Below are 15,844 nucleotides of genomic sequence, written 5' to 3'. Positions count from 1 at the left end.
TATGAATCGGTCATCTTATGTACCAACAGATAACCAAACTATCTGCGGTAAAAAATTATTCCTCCTGTTCATACTGAACATTAGAAGATCCCTTCATAATGCATTTACAATGTAAGTGATGGAGGATAAACTCCACAGTCCTCCTTCTGTGCAAAAATGTATTTAAAAGTTGATCTGAAGCTAATATGAAGCTTCAGCCGTCCAGATGACAAAAGCTGTTAAATAGGCTTGATGATGATGCTTGTTTCAAGTTCTGGTGAGGAAAATCAAAGAGTCGTGTTTGCCCCATTACGCCCCAAACTGCTCTGTGATCAGATCAGACTGTGGTTGTGCTGGACAGCCGAGGTGTTCTTTAAAAAGGCTCTCAGTGATACTTCTCTGGTTAGATTCATCTTTAACCCAAAATAAATACAATAAAATACAATACAATGAATGTTTGGAAGTATGCTTATAAAAAAATCACTAAACTCAGTGACTAATCAGTCAATTCATCATTTTAAGTTACAAGACTGATGAATATAAATTCTGAAATGGTTGTGAATGAGAAAACTAGACATGTGTTTTGTATATTTTAATGAAATATTAAGGAAATATTAAGATGCACACACGAACAGTTGCACTGATTTATTATTGACATTGTTTTAAAAACACATCACTCAATACAACTTCAGACATGGCTAATATTTACTCTCCATTGTCTCGCCTCGTTTCCTTGTATGACATTGTAGTTTCCAAAAACTGCAACGTCATACAAGGAAAAGATCCGGCTTTAATACGGCACATGTCGACAGCCACACTGTCACTCAGACTGATGTGTCTGCTTGAAAGGGTTCGAGGAGAAAAGATTTAAAATCAACAATTTCAAGTTTCAAGTTGTAAAATTGATGCAAAGTAAAATCTCAAAACCTACAAATCCAACCAGAGTTTTGTTTCCTCACAGAGCTTTTTTTGCTCTGAACTGAAGCTCACAGACAGGCTCAGTAGGATCCTGGTGAAAATCCTAACAAAAGAGTCGTAATTTACACGCAGCCTGAGAGGAAGGTGCGCCTGAGAGGATGAACTCAGGGCAAAACATCATTCACTCTTCCATTGTGATTGTTTTTACTTCTATTCTTCGTAGTCACAGGAAGTTGGTCTGTGTGTGTGGAAGGTGTTATTGATTTGATCAGTGATAATGTCAGCTGGTTTCATAACCCTTCTTCATCCACACATACACACACACACACACAAACACACACACACACACACACACACACACACACACTCTTGATCCGTGTGTATTAGATAACATTTAGACATGAAAATGTGCCAAAGCAAACACACCCACACACAGATTCCCATGGGATTCATTCTTTAATGCGTGTGTGTGTATGTTTATGAGTGTGTGTGCGTGTGTGTGTGTTTATGAGTGTGTATGTGTGTGTGTGTTGTGTTTACAGCGTGACTCAGTAGCTCTTAATAGTGTAGGTGTTTTATGACTGGTAAAAGAGAAAGTGATGTACATTTAAGAACAAAAACAGATGACTAAGTTCTAATGAATGGATTAATGGTTAAAAATCTTAAGCCAGTGTTTTATAGATTATTAATGATTCATCAATATGAAAACTTTTCCTTTTTAATCCTTTATCTGGTGTTTAACTTCCTCCAGCATTAATTAACTCTTCAGTTAATCAGGAAAACCTTTCAACGGACTGTGTGAGCTGGAAAAAATCTGCAAAATATAAAAACTGAAAGCCATTTTAAAAGTGGCTAATCAATATTTTTATATTAACAAAGGACTGCTTTTATGTGAAAGGCTCACCTATAGAATTATCACCCAGCTCCGCATGGAGCTCATTGTTTTGATTTTACGACTCGCACCTTCAGTTGTGATTCACTCTCACCTTTCGCATCAGTGTTGCTTCCAGCAGCAGCAGCAGCAGCTGTTTTTGCACACTAGGAAAAGTGTTACAAAAAGTGAGAGACTCACCGGTGAAGACGAGGGAACGTCTTGCAGCTGAAGAGTCAGATATTTTTCTGCTGAGTTAAAACGAGAGTAAATATTGGACTTCGTCATGTGGACACAAACAAGACCCTAAATGGTGATGATGTTTAAATAAGCAACTGTTTGGTATTAAGCTGGTATAACAACTTAAAAGGTGATTTGTCATCGTTGTATTTAAAACTTGTTCCTGCTGCCTTCAACAACGTATTAACATTTCCAAATTGGGACATGATAGATTATTCTAACGTTTTATTCATGGCTTATTAACATTCATAACTGCAGACCTCATGCATTTTCAGACAGTGAAACCATCTGATGCACTATAAATACTTGTAGCTGCATTATAACCAAATAAAAATGATAAACACCATCAACATGCTAACCAAAACATTGTTCATGTCCTCCTAGGGAAAAGAATCAGTTGTTTCTGCAAGTGGTTGACAGAAGCCCTCTAGCTGTAGTAAATATGACAACGGAAGAAATCAGATGATGTCAACAAAAATCTGCATAGCGAGGAGTGGCTGGATAGGTCAACAAAACAACAGGCTGTAACATGAGAGATTGTTTTCGCTTCCTGTTTTCAACCACAAGTTAATATTGTTTTTTAAAAACAGTGACTATGAACTTCCCCTTAACCTTAAAACTACCGTATACAAGCTCTAGAAATCAAGTTAGCGATCATATGAGAACGAGAGCAAAACACCGCGCTCCGCCCTCCCCTCCCTAAACCTGCACTATTGCGGTCACGTAACCTCAAGGGAGCATTTAACCCAAACCACAATCTTTACTTATATGTAACAAAGTTGTTTTTGTGCTTAAATCTAACTAAACCATAACCATAAAACCATAATTTACCAGTCTGTTTATTGCACTTGAATAAAAGTGTGAATAAACTGTAAACCTCAAATTGTAAACTCAAAGTCAAATATTCTGGTAATGAAGTTTTACAGTAACTCCTCCCGTTTCAGTCCACTGACTCCACAAGTACATACGCAGTATTTCCTCAGACAGAAAGCTAAATATACTGTACAGCTGAACAACATTATGGGTAAATGACAGGCAGATAATACCCAACTGTATATACAGTGGGAGTGCCTTCATTACTTTTCACCTGAGTTGACAGATGACTGAAGGCAGCGCAGAGACGTGGCTTAAAGAACCGCATTTGTCTTAGGAGTTTTTGTTTAGCTAATCTTTATTTACACAAGGAAGGTTTGTTGATAAGGCATGTTCTTTTCTGCAGCTCCTCCCTGCTTTACATTAAATATTTCACGCTTGTATAGACGAATACAGTCTGCTCTGTGTGTTACTTAGCATCAGACACCCAGGTAGAGTCATTCATCTGAATCCAAAGTCCACCCAAAAGCAAAAACCGTATCCTACAAACACGTTTCTCTGTAGTTAAGAGAATGTCGATAGTTTAAAGGTGCAGTGTGTAGAATTTAGTGGCATCGTGTGGAACAGACTTGGCAGAAATGGAATATAATATTCATAAGTATGTTTTGATTAGTGTATAATCACCTGAAAATAAGAATTGTTGTGTTTTCTTTACCTTAGAATGAGTGCTTTATATCTACATAAAGAGTGGGTCCTCTTCTACACAGCCCGCCATCTTGACTACCATGTTTCTACAGTAGCCCAGAACGGACAAACCGTACACTGGGTCTAAAGACGGCCTTTCACCTTTTTCATGAGTTTCATGGCCACCGTTGGTTCTCCTACAGTTGGTTGCAATCTGCAACCTCACTGCTAGATGCCAGTAAATCCTACACACTGGTCCTTTAAAACAAAAACAATCTACTAGAAATGTCTTACTTCATAAGATTTCTTGAAAATAGTATAAAAATCTGACCTTAAAAGTAATAAAGAAAAATAAAAAGACTTGATATAATAAAGGAAACATCAGAAACGCAGGATAAATGTTCTTGAAACTAAATTATTTGCATACTTGAGGAGTAATTACTTAAGACAAGGATGTGAAAACATTGAAATAAGACTTGAGTTCCTCTGCTTCTTTCCTAACAGCAAGAAACTTCACCTTCCTGATCTGATGCTGAGCTGCTCACCAGACAGACAGCAGCCCTTTCATTCATTTGAATGGGTGCAGTCCATCAAAGCATCGGGATACCAACGCTGAAGGGTGCGGTGAAACAACGCAGGGTCGTCAGCAAAGAAGATGAACCAGGTTCAACTTGGCGAGGCACTGCGTCAGCTGATCACATACATGCAAGTGCATATTACTAGAAGATTACTTTATAACATGAAAGATATTAGATTTATCACCGTGATAAGTTGTAAAATCCCGTCTATGGGTATTATAAACTGCTGTGCAATATTATGGCGTCTGATAAGCATTTATTTGCATTAATGTGCTACTGCAACGGGACTTTGTAGATTGTATGTAATCGTTTCATTGGTACCTTCAACATGTTGTGTTAATGCAGCTGTTTTCCGTCTGGATCCCTGCAAACAGAGAACCGAAGCAGAACCGGAACTTCCTGGTTCTGTTCTAGAAGTAAGAAAACTTCACTCTAACCTCCATTAACATTTGTAACTATGCTAATAACTAAAAATCCAGCATTGGATCAGTTGGATTCTCAACAGTACATTGTGTGGTTTGTTTCATTTCAGGGGTCAGGGAGGACAGAGGAGATGAGTCCATGAGCAGGTCTTCACACAGCACAGACTACGACTAGAAAGATGAGAAGCATTGAGCAGTGAGTTTTATGGATCTGGATGAAACCAAGTTATGTTGATGTAAGTACCTGCCGTGCTTGTAATAACAAGTGCTGTAGTAGATGCTCAGTTATATGGAAGAGGATATGATGAGTAAATCACAGGAATGCACTTTGATTTGATTTGTTTACACATCTGCAAAAGACATAGTTGATATACACAGAAACAACAACATAATATGATGGAGAGGTGCAAACAACTCTCAAAGGGACTTGATCAGGGAACTCTCCATTGCATACCTTACTTAATTAAAAAAGGAGGAAAAAACAACAGGATGAGAGAGAAAACAAAAGACAAGACTGCACACGACAGCAGACGTCCGTATATACAAGTGCACACAAGTAATTAATGAAAATGACTTGGTACTAGTGGGCAGTTTACAAAGATAATCTGTAAGGACGACACTGCAGAGAGACAAACAAACCTTTTACAGCTTTTTTAAAATTGTGCAGGTGCTAATTTGACATGGCTGAACATCCCAGATGATTGAGCCAGATGATTTAATTAAACCCCGCTGTAATTGAGGTGATTGACAGACAGGAGGCCTGAGTTTACAAGTGTTTCAAGCTTTGCTATTTTCAGAAAGACAGATGAAAGAAACGCTGACTGACAGATTGTTATAGAAGCTAGAGGAACGGAGGCTAGCTCGGATGTGACGTCATGACTTCAGCTCTCTATACACCGTCAAACGTTTCCTCTATGACCTTGCTCTGAAACTCTTAGAAGTGGTAAACTGGATCCCAGTATAGCTGATGCTGTGCAGCTGTGGAAGTTCGGGTTAACAGGCAGCTATTTCGGATTTTATTGTCATGTTAAAACATACTATTAAAACGTTTTCTACTGTGTGTTTTTAAGTGGAGTCAAACCACAGTGCTGCTTTTGAAAATAAAATACAAGGTGTCATTTCCTCTTATCATGAACAGGAAACTGTCAGCAACAGGTGATAAGAAAAACACAAAGACCTGATGATAACATTATAAACAAGATAAGAGCATCAATCATGGTTTGTTTCAACTGAAATACCGATGAAGACAGCTGGTATGTAAACAGTGAGCGCAACCTTTAGCTAGATGTTTTCTTGTTGCCGCTGTTGTGATGAGAGCGAAAGATTTCTTCTTCATGTTTTTTTCCTAGAAGTAAAGCATCACCTCCATCCACTTCCTCTCTGACAGGAAGTTTCCCTGCAGCCTGCCGTCTTGTGGCTGTGCAAAAACATCACAGAAAGACACAGCTGATGTTACTGTGTGTGTGTGTGGGAGAGGGTGGGGGGGGTGGGGTGTTCATGAGTGGGACCGCAGACCGCAGAAACAGGTGAAGCTGCTCCGTTTCCATGGTTACCACAACCTGTCAAAGTCAAAACAAGGCAATAAGAAACAAACTTGAAATCTTACAGGAAGAGCAAAAAAGAGAGCAGGGCTTTAAAGTGTTTACAGTGTTTAAAGTTCAGTCTTTCAGCAGTCAGCATCATCACAGAGAGAGAAAAAGAAAGAAAGAAAGAAAGAAAGAAAGAAAGAGAGAGAGAGAGAAAGAAAGAGGGGCAGAGAAAGTGAGATCAATTGTGCACAGGCTGAGAGAGAGTGGGAACGAGGACAAAGAGAAAGTGTAAGAAAGGGAAAAGTGGGAGAGAGCATGAGGGAGATGAAAGAGAGGCGTGGAGAATGAATGGAGGCCTGCAGTCTTCTTTTACAGTCAAAAAAAAAAAGAAGAAAAAAAAACGGAAAGAAGAAGGAGAAAAGCTGCTTGAGGAATTCCATTCAGCCATTTCTAAGAAGGCGTGGGAATTTCTTGGAAAATCCTCCTCTGGGAACAGCAGTGGGAGAGGAAAATACCAGAGGAGGAATGATGTGCTTAGAGGGTCATTTTACCCATATGACAAAAAAAAAAAAAAAAAAAAAATGTCCAACACTGAAACGTCTGACTCAAAGCAAAGGATCAGAATGGATTTAATTTTTGGTGCATGAATCATTGCAAAACACATTTATCTTTTCCTGAACAATAATTATTATGTAGACAGTTATGACTGAGAGCTACTTTCTGCAACAATGTGCAACAATCTTCTTGTGATGCAAGACGAGTAACAAGCAGCCTGTGTGCAGCCTCGGTGATTGTCGCTGACTAATCTCTATTAAACAATCTTTTGAAAAAAATAAACACATTTAAATCAGGATGTGAAAGTGCAACATGAGTGCACGAGCTCAAGCTGAGCTTAAAGGTGTCCTGTGATTTTTTTTTTTTTTTTTTTTTTTACCATCTAGTAGCACCATCAAGAAATATTTGACAATGTTTTGCATCTTGTGCATGTGAGTCCAATCTCACCACGAGGTCCATTTAGTAGATGTTCTAGAGCTTTTGATCATATACCACAGTCTTCATCAGCAGACAGCAGATCTTTATCAGTTCCCCCAGTTGTTATGGGTTTTTTTTTTTCCTGAGCATGTTTAAAGACTTTTTGTGCATGCTGGCTAAAAAGTTAAGTTCATTCTTGACCTTGTAAACAGCAGTTGGCAGAACTATCGCACCGCAAAGTCCAGCTTTCTATCGAACTACGTGATCTTCAAGAATGAACTTAAATTATAACTGTTTGTTGATGAGTTGACTCCACAGGCTACCTTTAAGTAACTGTCATCAGTCTAAGTCGAGCTTAGACTGATGACAGTTGAACCAAGTCTGAACCTGACAAGCTTAATAAACTGGGACATTGACAGTAAAATAATATGGAAATAGACTGTTGCATCCAATATCTTCTGAAATCATTAAATTGCAAAGATTATAGCTTTTATTGAAATATATTTACAACAGCATGTTGATCATTTAAAAGTATTAAGAAGAACATTTGTTCTTGCTTTTGTTTTTCCGTAAAAGACTCATTTCATCTGTCATTCCATCACCTGACAGATATTATCAGCTACTGAAGTCCTCCAACATTCAAAGCACAGCTCACTGTTTCTCTTTTCCTGAAGTGTTGCATTACTGCAGGGGGTTTCTTAAAATTAGGGGTCAGGACCCACAAATGGCTCACAGGTGCCCCCCCCCTCCCTTACCCAGCATGGCCCCCAGCACCCTTCACACAGGCTTGATTTAATGAGCTGAGGGTCCCAGGGTGAGAGGAAGATATTTCAAATCTGATGTCCACAGCATGGAAAATTATCCAATCCCCTTTAACTGGGACCGCAGACTGGCTCCGTGTTCAGCTGTCAAGGTGTTGTCAAAATAACACGGACGGAGGGCAGACGGTGGGAAAGAAAGAGAATAAGAAGTAGAGAGGATGTGTGGTTTTGATTTGACATGTGTGGGTTTATGACATAAGGTGGAGCTACCTCAACAACAGGAAATCCATCAAAAATCTTTTTTTTAATATAAAAAAAGTTTATCACAAGGACTGGTTCTCAAAAACTGCAGGCAGTCCTTTTATGGCAAGACTCAATATACTATGACAACTAACCAACAGGTCCTCCTACTGAAACAGTAGGATAAACAGTACTGTGCAAAGGTTTTAGGCACTTTAGATGTTAGATTTTTATCCATTATGCAATACCATCAGGGAGGTGTCTGATTGGTCCTAAATGTATTCTGCAGTATGACAACAAGCCCAAACATGCAGCCAGAGTCATGCAGAACTATCTTCAGCAACAGTCCTGCAGATGGTTTTGCCCCCACAGAGCCCTGATCTCCACATCATGGAGTCAGTCTGGGATTAACATGAAGCAGCTGAGACGCCTAAACCCACAGAAGAACTGTGGCAACTTCTCCAAGATGCAGGAACAACCGACCTGCCGAGTACCTGAAAAACTGTGCAGGTGTACCGAGGAGAACTGAAGTGTGCTCACACCAAATATTGATGTCATTTAAGTTTTTTTCTGTTTACTGCACTTTGTATGACATTAATTGATAAATTAAAGCAATGCATTGGTATTATTATTTTGCCTAAAACGTTGCACAGTACTGTATGTCATTGCTCCTTGCCGCCCAGAACGACACATATAAGTGTTTTCTAATCTGATGCCACAATTGACCAATTGTGTTTAATGATCTGACAACACTATGGTTAAAGTTTGGTTAAGGCACAAAAACAACTTGTTTAGGGTTGGGGAAAGATCATGTTTTGGGTTAAAATAACTACTCCCTTAAAGTTAGGGGAGCTCTGTTGTCATGGTTACAGTAATAAGAACATGGCTACAGTCTGATGACCCCTCTCTCTGATGACTGCACTCTATAATAACGTCACGCTGCTGCAAAGACTCAAAAATGTATAATTCCTGCGGCCGATAGTGGGCTCTGTCACTTGAACATAAACTTATTTTGTTTTGTGGCTTTTGCTGAAATGACTGATGCTCTCGTTGGAAAGTCTCCATCTAACAGAGCTGCTGGTAAACCTTTTAAGACAAGGGTCAAATAACGACCACCACACTTAAATAATATGGCGGTACGATATTAGAATTAACCCGTTAAATCCTACAACGAACTATAAATCCTACACTGTCTGTGTTTATGGTGGGACTCGTTAAAGCACCTCTATTGTTAAGAAACGTGCAACACACATTGGTCACGTCATGTAACGTTGCTTCAATTGACACGCATCACGTGACACCCTTAGCACACACTGTACAACCCTTACAGACAGAAAAAATAGAGGACAGTAGCCGAGATAAGCCGATCCAGGGAGCGAATGTGACAGAATTTGCATATAACAACAACCTCAAGCTTTTTAGGCTTCGAGTCTATTTGTCTTATGTTCACAAATTACGTTAATGTTTATTTAGCGTTGAGTGCTACCAAAACACAGGTGATTTACAAAGCAGTACTGTCCCTGAATCAACCCTGTCTGCTGGAGATTACGTTTATATACCACTTCATGTTGAACCCATACTTCTGTAGTTGCTACTGGCAAATATTGTATTGTTATGAAAGGATATTTTGGTGGAAAACAAATGAAATATGTTGTCAGTGAGCATTTTACTGATACGTCAATTAACAACATTTCCTAATTATGTTGATAACAACATAATCTGGGCAGCATTACGTTTCCTCCAAAATATATCTGCCGTTGCAAATTAGTCATTTATAAACATAATTTCATGGTCGCCTGGATGCAAACTGTACACCGATGGAGGACTGAAGCTGCTGATGTGCCACTTTCACCACACAGCCTGCGCTATATCTCCACGAAGTTATGTCCTCAACAGGCGTGTGCAGAACAATGAAAGTATATCTATAAACCATTATAACTTGATCAAGGTGAATCTTTAGTGAATTTTAGGTGAGTTTAAAGGTTGCGTCCGTGTCTGTGTGTCTGCACTGTATGTGTTGTTTTAGTCGCTATATGAAGCCGTCCTACACTCCTCAACACACACATGCACACCCCATTAACCCCCATACAGTACCATTACACCCTGTGCGGAAAAACAGCAAAAACAGCAGTCTAGGATAAACAGAGAGAGAATGAATGAGGACGAGAGAGAGAGAGAGAGAGAGAGAGAGTGATTGAGCAAGTGAAACAACAGATAGAGAGAGAGAGAGAACATGCTGTGTAAACATTAGTCCTGCAGATGAATGAGACTTCCCCCCGTTTGTTATTCCAGTGTTTGGTCAGACAGAGACAGAGGATGAATGTGTGTGTGAGAAAAAGAGAGAGAGAATGAATGAATGAGGTCGATAGAGCAGTGGGAGGGGCTACGGAGGGGTGGGGGGTGGGGGGTTAGGGATGGCTGATGGTGGGGGGGGGGGAGGGGGGGCGTGTCTTCTTCATGATCAAAACCAGTAGAGTTGCAGAGTCAGAGGAGTTATTTTGGGCGTCCAGTGTTCTAGATCAGGGGTTGTCAGTTACAAGTGTTAGAGGTCCACAAACGTCCGCCACTTCAAAAGTACAGCGAGGGTGCATTACACAATATTTCAGTACAAAACTTTGCACATGAAGATTATTTCTGTATTAAAGAGAGAAGAGTTTCCTTTGTTGATTCACTAAGTTCTTAAACTTGGGCATAAAAAGGTTTGATAGCACGCTGGTGTGTTCATTAGCAAATACTGTGAAAATGATTGATTTTATAATTATTATGCTGGAGGCACGATATGACGACTGCAACTGCTTCAATTTTGTGTTTTTTACCTCCAAATTCTGGGGGTAGTTTTGTTCAAAATGGGCATGTTTGGTGTCATAGTGGCATTTGACCTCACCACTCCTCACTATAGCTGCTGTTTCACTGCAAATCAAACACATGCAGTAGGTCTTGTGCTTCCCTCAGGCAACGTATTTCTCACTGTTTCACTGTTTCAACCCTTTTTTTTTGTATTCAATACTTTTAACATTTTACCTTTTCAACCAGAGCTCCAACACCAGACAATAACCTTCCTAACTGTGGTGACTAGTGGGAGGCTGAATGATGACGGCTGAGGTGAGGCGATAGCGATATTTCATTCAGAAGCAGGTAATTGTTATACAAGCTGGATCCAGACCAGAGTCCGTCTGTTGAGTATGTGTAAAAGACCTCAGTAACTTTGTCATTTCAATCTCATTTTCATATTTAGTTTTTAGGGCAACTCTGTAACATCTGTCCAGGGACTACAGATGAAAAATAGCCTCTTGGCTAACTCTGGCGCATTTACAGCAATGTTTATTAATGTGCGCTGTCCCTGTTAAATAAACAAACCAATAAGTATGTTCTAGATGTTTACAGAGATAAATCCAGTTGTTTGTTTTGTTAAAACACTCTAATAAAAGCTTATGGAGAAGTACTGAATGCTCTGAGATGTGATGATTGACAGCTGCTCTCTGCTCTCGGCGCTGCTGAGTTGATGGATACCCTGATATGGGTCACACTGTACCACACACACACACACACAGAGGTCAAAGGTCAATAGAGAGTCAAACACACACACACACACACACACACACACACACACACACACACACAGAGCCACTGCCTTTGAGGATGGACAAAGCAGAGCGTCTCTCTGTGTCTTTGTGTGTGAGTGAATGGGAGAACTGGTTTTAAGCTGCTGCTGCTGCTGCTGCTGAAGATTAATCCTTCTTCTCTTTTTTCTCTCTTTCTTTTCTTTTCTGTCTTTCTCTTCTTTCTTGCAACCAAACCTTCCTGTCTCAGAATTCAACTCAATCACTTTTTTGGCTTAAATTGAACCTGTTAGACATTAAAAGAGCTGCTTTGTCATAAATTGTTGAAAGAAGCACATTCCTCAAATATCTCGATCACTGATCCAGTGAGATTAGTTGATGTTTGATTGAATGCAGTTTTTATCTGTTTATTTTTACGACCTCTCCGATTGGCTGACTGCTTCTGCGTTCACTCTGTTCCCAGATCTCAGCTTAATTAACTTCTTGCATTTTTTGATACAGGTGGGGATCCTTGAGTCAGGCTGAGACATGTAAATTCAAACCGTCGTGGGAAACTGTGGGTGTTTTTCCTCAGGACAGCAAGGTATAAGAAGTTGTTTACCTTGACGACGTGCTGCGATGAGTCACTCCACCAGAATTCACACCTGCGTCTCCACGTTATCGGCCGCTGTGAGGCGAACCGACGCCCCGTTGTTCTGAGTGATTCGACCGGCTCTGGAGAGAAAAACCCACACGTATATCAAACGTGTTTGATATTTGTGAAACGGTCACAGATCCTTTCATTGTGTGAACTGTGACATTTCAGCGTTCTGCACTACATGAAATCTGCTGTGCAGCCACATCCTGAGTGTCGCTGAGAGTTTTTATCTTATTTTTATTCATTAGCCACAATAAAATACAGACCTGGTTATGTTGTTTCAGTTTCATTTAGTGTCACTTCAGTACTCTTATGTAGCTTATCTTTTCAGACTTCTAGGTAATGAGGCTTTTAGCTTTATCTGAATATTTCTTTATTTAGTAAGAAACTGCAACGGAAACAGACCAAGTGAAGTTGTTTTGATTTCCATTTAGTTTTGCTTTTATGCTCGCCCCTCTCTCTCTCTCTCTCTCTCTCTCTCTCTCTCTCTCTCTCTCTCTCTCCTTCACTGTTTTCTCCTGCTTATTTTCTAACTTGTAAGTAGTGAAGCTTTTTATTTTATCTGTATATTTCTTTATTTAGTAAGTAACCACAATGAAAAACAGACCAAATAAAGTTGTTTCCATTTCTGGTTGGTTTGCTCCTTTCTTACTCCCTCACTGCTTGAGGAAATGAAACTTTTTATCTGCATTTTGGGAGGATAAATAGGGAGAGTAATTGTGCCTAAAAGTGTGAATCTTGCGATGGGAGATCCCCTTACTGCGCACTGATGGGGTGTAAAAAGGGCAATTGCACCCATTAAGTGTGCCAAAGAGCAACACACCAGCTCACTGTGGTTGTCACTGGTTTTTCTATTCGTCCTTGTGATATTTAAAACTGACTAAATCCATTGACTAATTCGCGCCGAATACACCATATCTTGTTTTTATTGAGGAATAGCACCGCTAATGATGCTCCGCTAACTGAGTGACAAATACATTTTCTATTTAGCTTCATGTGTGTTCGCCGGTGGAAAACCTTTAATATGAGGCAGCAATAGCAGGAAATGTTGTATTTGCATCAGTAGTAACTTAATATGGCTGAAAGTAATGAGTAAACAGTGAAACAGGGCCGATATCTGACAGTACAAACAGGAATGTCAGAGTGAAACCAAACTCCAGAGATTTGTTTAGAAGAGCTGAACAAAGAGAGACTTTAACAAACAGAGCTTTTGTCTCTGGTCACCAGCACAGACACGTACACACTGAGTCAAACTGTTTAGTGCAGGACATGTCATTGGTTTGATATGGGGGGGGGGTGTCATTACATGTTGGCCATGGTTGACCCTGTGGCTCAGCACAGCTGCTGGAAGGACGCAGTGAAACATGTGTGTCACCGGCTGACTCAGGTTTGTGGAAACACGGCTTTCGTATGTGCGATATTATTGTAACTCATAGAAATGACAACTTGTAATAAATCAAAATGATTCTCTTAATCGATCTGACATGAAACCTACCAAACTATACCGAGTTCATGATATGTTGACTAAACTAATTATGAGATTATCTCTCCTCCTTCCCTCATTCTCATATATGTCAGTCGCAAATTGTTTTTATTTATAGACATTTTATTTTTTCTCTTTCATTCCTTTACTTCCTCTTGTCTTCCTTCCTCTCTCTCTTTCCCTCCCTCTCTTTGTTTTACTCTCCCTAAACCTCTCCGAGTCTGAAAGTCTTTGTTTTTAAATCCCATTACTTTCTAAAAGATGACCGTCGAGGCCAAAATACACCACTGCCGAACAGCACACATCAAAACAGCCGTCCCTGTTATTTTCTATATACAACCCCACGTCGGCGACAGCCGGGCGCTCGTCGACGCAGCCCCGCAGCACTTCATGTTGGCCCGACTACAGATGTTACTTACCAGTTTGTTGCTTGCTTTTCACTGTAGTTTTAACTATTTCACTTGTGCCTGTATCTACAAGACAAAAATAAAGAATAAAATAAATTAATAAATAAACTCCACTCACTTCCTGCTTGTACATCCCGGCTCCTGTGGCAGCTCGACTTCCTCTCTTGTGTTGTTCAGGTCGAGAAACATCCCAAGTTAAACGACCTGGCGAGCCACAGCTCATAGAGACTGGCTCTTCAGCTCTCTCAATTCTCTTTATACGTCCATTCTCTTCAGATGGTGCATCTTGTCTTCCTGCTGACACACTGCAGTGCAACACTTCCTATTGGTGCCAGCAGCAGCATTCGATGTGTAATATTTGATGCGCATCATATGATGCGCATCAAATATTTCAGCTTTTTTTCAGCTACAGTGACCCGGGGTTAGGGCCTGTTGTGTGTGTGTGTGTGTGTGTGTGTGTGTGTGTTTGTTCCATCTTAAGTCTTAAATTTGGAGCAAGTGTTTGACAGTTTGGGGTTCATTTAAAAGTGAACATTTTGACCTGATAGTGGTGCTAGAGGAAAGATGATGGAGATTCCAAAATGGAAAATATTTCATCTTCTGCAGAGCGAGTACTCTAGATTTAGATTTTGGTATTTTTTCCTCTTCCTTCCTTTCTGTTCCCTCACTTTTCCTCCTCTCTTAATCATTTCCTCATCCTTCCTTTTACTGTCTCTTTTTTCATTCTCTGTGTACATCCTTTTTCCTCTCCTTTATTTTGGCCTTTTTGTACTATTGTTTCCTCTCCGTTTCTCCTGTAGACTCCTGTCTCTCTTCCTCTTCTCTCGTCATCTCCTTTCCTTTCCCTCTTGCTCATTTTAATTTCCTTTACTCTTCTTATTCTTTATCCTTTCTTAATCTTTCTCATCTTTGTATGTTTCTCTACACATTCTTACATCCTTTCTCCTCTCCTCCTTCTCTTTTCCTCTCTCTCTCTCTCTCTCATTCGTCCTTTCCCTCTTTCGCTCTTGTTTCTTATCCTACCAATCATCTAATCTTCTCATTTGACCTTCTTTACTTTTTATCCTCAAAGAGTTTTTTTTCCTTCATTTTATCCTCCAGAAAGTAATTTAAGATAATTAAGAACAAATTAATTGATGTGTTCATGGATCTTTCTGGTGTCTTTATCAACATGAAGCTCACCGAGCCCCCCCAAAAAACGTTTGATTGCTTCATTTTTCTTTCCGGAAGTCTTTCTGTCATCTTGTTTGACCTTAACTTGAGCACAACGTGTACTTGTACCTTCCTTGTATTGTGGCTAGAAAAATATGATATATTTCGCCAACATCCGATGACTCAGTTGGTTGTAAGTCCATTTTGCCAAGACAAAACACTAAAATGGGAAGGTCCCGCTTTGCCATCCTTCCCGTAACCAAAATTTTTTTTTTTTATCACAGAGGAGAGAGGAGGAAGAAAGTCTGTTAGTCACTCTGATATTAAATTACACAGCAGCTTGAACCTAATCCAATTCAAACTGCCCCGGTGCTCCTCTCCAACCAATCACAGCATTCCTCACCGCCCACAGGATTCCTGTCGCCCAATGAAGAGCGAGCGTTGACTGACACAAACGGTATTCCATTCATTCCTAAACCTTGAGTGTTAAACGGGTGGTTTGGTGTTTCCTTTTTTTTCCCCTCTCATCTGTTCATCCCTCCCTCCTTCTTTCCGTTGTGTGTGTGTGTGTGTGTGTGTGTGTGTGTGTGTGTGTTTG

General features: G+C 40.0%; 1 long non-coding RNA gene across 1 annotated transcript; it reads right to left on the bottom strand.

Annotated features, from left to right (window-relative positions):
- Window positions 1-5,270: 5,270 nt before the first annotated feature.
- LOC137181009 (uncharacterized) lies at window positions 5,271-14,482 on the bottom strand. The gene is made up of 3 exons (XR_010928104.1): window positions 14,213-14,482; window positions 12,169-12,281; window positions 5,271-6,064 (listed from the first exon to the last, which is right to left on the bottom strand). It is a non-coding gene; the product is annotated as an uncharacterized lncRNA (long non-coding RNA).
- Window positions 14,483-15,844: the final 1,362 nt, after the last annotated feature.

Source organism: Thunnus thynnus, chromosome 4 (assembly GCF_963924715.1).
Source record: "Thunnus thynnus chromosome 4, fThuThy2.1, whole genome shotgun sequence".
Taxonomy (NCBI): domain Eukaryota; kingdom Metazoa; phylum Chordata; class Actinopteri; order Scombriformes; family Scombridae; genus Thunnus; species Thunnus thynnus.
This window is presented reverse-complemented; position numbering and strand designations above follow the sequence as displayed.